The sequence below is a fragment of the Chinchilla lanigera genome, unplaced genomic scaffold (genome assembly GCF_000276665.1).
Source record: "Chinchilla lanigera isolate Chin_1 unplaced genomic scaffold, ChiLan1.0 scaffold00026, whole genome shotgun sequence".
Classification (NCBI taxonomy): Eukaryota; Metazoa; Chordata; class Mammalia; order Rodentia; family Chinchillidae; genus Chinchilla; species Chinchilla lanigera.
The window spans coordinates 3,223,203-3,226,697 of NW_004955427.1; the positions used below are offsets into that span (position 1 = coordinate 3,223,203).

General features: G+C 42.1%; 1 long non-coding RNA gene across 1 annotated transcript in view; it reads right to left on the reverse strand.

Moving 5' to 3' along the window:
• Positions 1-3,495, reverse strand: part of LOC106148710 — a 15,639-nt gene that overhangs the window by 11,241 nt on the left and 903 nt on the right. The window lies entirely within an intron of this gene.

Consider the following 3,495-nt stretch of genomic DNA (forward strand, 5'->3'; position numbering starts at 1 on the left):
TCTTTTATTCTTTAAAATAAAAAAAAAATAAAAAATAAAAAATAAAAAAATAAAAATTAATACAAATACAAGGTTAGGCACAGTGGTGCATGCATATAAATCAGGCTGAGGCAGGAGGATTACAAGTTCAAGCCCAGCCCACGTATCTTAGCAAGAACCTATATTTCAAAGTATAAGATAAAAATAAAATGGCAGGTGATATAGCTCAGTGCAAAGGCCCTGGGTTCAATCCTCAGTACTACAAATAAGTAAATAAATAAATAAATAAGTAAGTAAGTACAAGATACCTGGTTGAATTTAAATTTCAGATAAATGCTTTTTAAAAAAAGTGTGAGTATAAATATGTCCCCAGTCCTAGATGTAAGTATTGCAAGTACTGTGCAGCACGTACATTGCAGTTTATAGTTTATTTATTATTCAGGATACATAAACAGTTATTTGTTTCTCAAAAATTCATGGCCAGGGAGATATAGCTCAGTGGCGTAAGTGCCTGCCTGGCAAGCTCAAGGTCCTGAGTTCAATTCCCGGTACCAAAAGAAAAAAGAAAAAGAAAAGAAAATTTAATTGCTTTATCCCAGATTTAACTCCTGTACTTTATCTGGCAACCATAACATAACCTCTGTGGACCCATTTGCAGGGCTTTTGTGAAAATTAGAGCAAGTAACAGGTAATAATGCGGAATGGTAATGATCATTTGAGGCTTCCAGGTAAACTGTGAATAGATACTTCACAGTAGTTGTCTCGACGCCATTGGTCACCAGACCGTCAGGGTTTACCAATCAGTTCTAATCAGGAAAGGAAATGCATGATTTTATGTACTTAAACCTGTGCATAAAGATTTTTTATTATAAAAAAAATTGGCAGATTTTCTAAATATTTACGGTGTTACAATTCTTTGTATTAATGAGGAAACTTAAAGGTGGTTATATTTACTTCCTTCACATATAAATTCAGTCCTATTTAGAAACACACCAAAAGAAAAACACTTTTGTTTTGTAAATTGCACCATGCACAAAGTTGCCCCAGTTTCTTATCACCTTGTCTCTCAACTGTGCTCTGTGAACTGGTGTGTAATCCTCCCCTGAAACCTTTCTGCTGAAAGCTACATCCGCGATTGCCACAGTCTCCTTCCTGCCACTGTTCTCCTTTCCACTTTCTCCTGGCTATAGGAGCGACTGAACTTTTCTAAAGTCCAAGTCTCACTGTGTCGGTCCCTCAAAAACACCAAGTAAAAGCGAGGGGCGTGAGCGGCGGGAAGCTGGGTGAGGCTCACTTGTGGCTGGCCTTTCGAAAGCTGAATTTCAAGTAGGACTTTTTTTTATGGTGTTAAATCGCAGTGAGCTTTGTTTATTTTTTAAATCGGATTTTGTTGGTACATTTTAGATATACATAATGATCACAGTCATCACAGGGAATTCGTACCTGTACACGATATAACTTGTTTTCTACCCCATTCCCTCACCCTGCCTTCAACCCCTCCTCCCCTCCCCATTTACTAATTTTGTTCTCATGTTTTCCTTCTTTTTTTTTTTTCCTTTTCCCTTTTTCCTTTCCCCTTCCCCTCTGCTTGTTCCCCTCCCCATGTGAAGATTTTCTTCTTATTTCACAATCCATATTATACATTTCGGTCCTTACTTACACTTTTGGTTTCTAAAGTGGGACGTTTCTGCGGAGAGGACTAACACAATAAAAAGGCACTGTTTAATTAGATCATGCCTGTAACAGCAGGCAGATGAATGGGAGATGCAGAGAGGAGTTAGCAAGATCCGCTGCTGGGGATCAGGTAGCCTGTGTGTACACAAGTGAGTCTCTCTGCGGGGCCCGGGCCTGCCGGGGTAACACGACCCTGTCGGGAAGTTTGAGGCTTTATTTAGTAGGATGTGCTTCATCTGGTCAGAAGTTTTGAGGTTTGCCATGTATCTGAATGAGGCAATTTACATAGTAGCAGTTTGATTTTAGGTGTAGGAGGTGTGATTTTTCTAAGGTGAATATTTTTATGGTGAATGTTTTTAAAAAGACGCGCTGTCATTAATCCCCCTCAAACTATTGCCCTTGCTATGAGGCACAGCCCATTCATTAGCTCACAGACTCTTGCTGCATGTCCTCGTTCACCTTACCCGCAAGAGCTGCACCATGCGACTTCTGGCTCTTCCGCACAGCCAGAATGACCGTGTAAGGTAAAAGCTCTGAATCAATCGGGGATATTGAGGCAGCTGCAACAGCACAGCTAAAGACCTGAAAGCGGATTTCCATAACTACCTCAGAGTGGGGAGAGCAGCGGGCTGAGGGCGTTCGAAGTCGGGCGATCAACGGCAGTGCAGCGTTTACGATACTACAATTTTAATCTAAACGGTCACCATCTTTTTCAGTCATGCCTATAAAACATCTGAAGTGTAAAAGAAGTTCTGTGCTGTGACTCCGAAGTCTGAGTCACTCGGGCATGTGGGACCTTGCTCAGGAGCATGTGGCCGTTTTGTTTAAGAGTCATGACTACGCTTAGTTATTCCTGAAAAAGGAGCCCTTCCACCCTTTCCGCAGGATCCCAGGACAGGTGTACCAGACAAAAACCTGTTTCAGCGGCTGCTGGGTATGTACGGCTGAGGTGTCGGGGAGGGTGACAGGGTCAAGAGCAGGTTAAGAGGGCTGAGTGTGGGAGTTTATCAGGTATTCACGTGTTTTCAAATATGTCCATGTTTTACTCTGGCATGCATGGCTCCCTGATAAATCTGTGCTGGTCCCCCCCAAAATGTGTTTTGGAGAATCTCTCTCTTTTCCAGGTTGATAAAGAGAACAAGGACTGGTAGGAGGCAGTAGGTTTGAGTTGTTCTTGCACATGAGAGACTATGTTCTGTAGGGAAAGGGTCTTCTCGCAAATGGGGGAAGTAATCCTTATTTTCTCTTCAGAAATAGGAAACTGCCTTCACATTAAACTAGTAGGAAACAGAGACTGAGGCAGTGAAAGAGCGAGAGCGAAGGGCAGAGGATCGTCACAGAGTAAGGTGCCTGAAAATCTAGAAGCTCAAGTATTGGATTTCCCAAAATTATCAGAGTTGTGGAGCCTGCATTGCAGAAAGAGGAGAAGCGGAGTGGTGGTAGAAGGTGGAAGATCCTCTGTACATTCCGTGGTGCTGGCAGGTTGTTTCTCGCTTCCTGTGAGCATAGCTTCATTACCACCGCCGTCGCCAGCTGTGGTGCTGCCGTCTTTTCTTTCACTCACACCTGACCTTTTTAGAGTCTCCTCTGACAATTATAGTTTTCGTTTCCTTCTCCCTTTCCTGAAATCTTACTGCGTTTATAGTTACATTCACACATTTAGCCTGTAATAGTTATTTCAAAAGTGTGATCCTACATTCCTTCAACTGGGTAACATAACTCCTGAGTTTGGAGATGTGACTTTTTAATCTTCTTTTGAATGCTCCGGAGAAGATTCTGGCTTTTCTTTTTTTTCTTTCTCTCTTTCTCTTTCTCTCCCCCCTCCCTCCCTTTCTCTTTCCC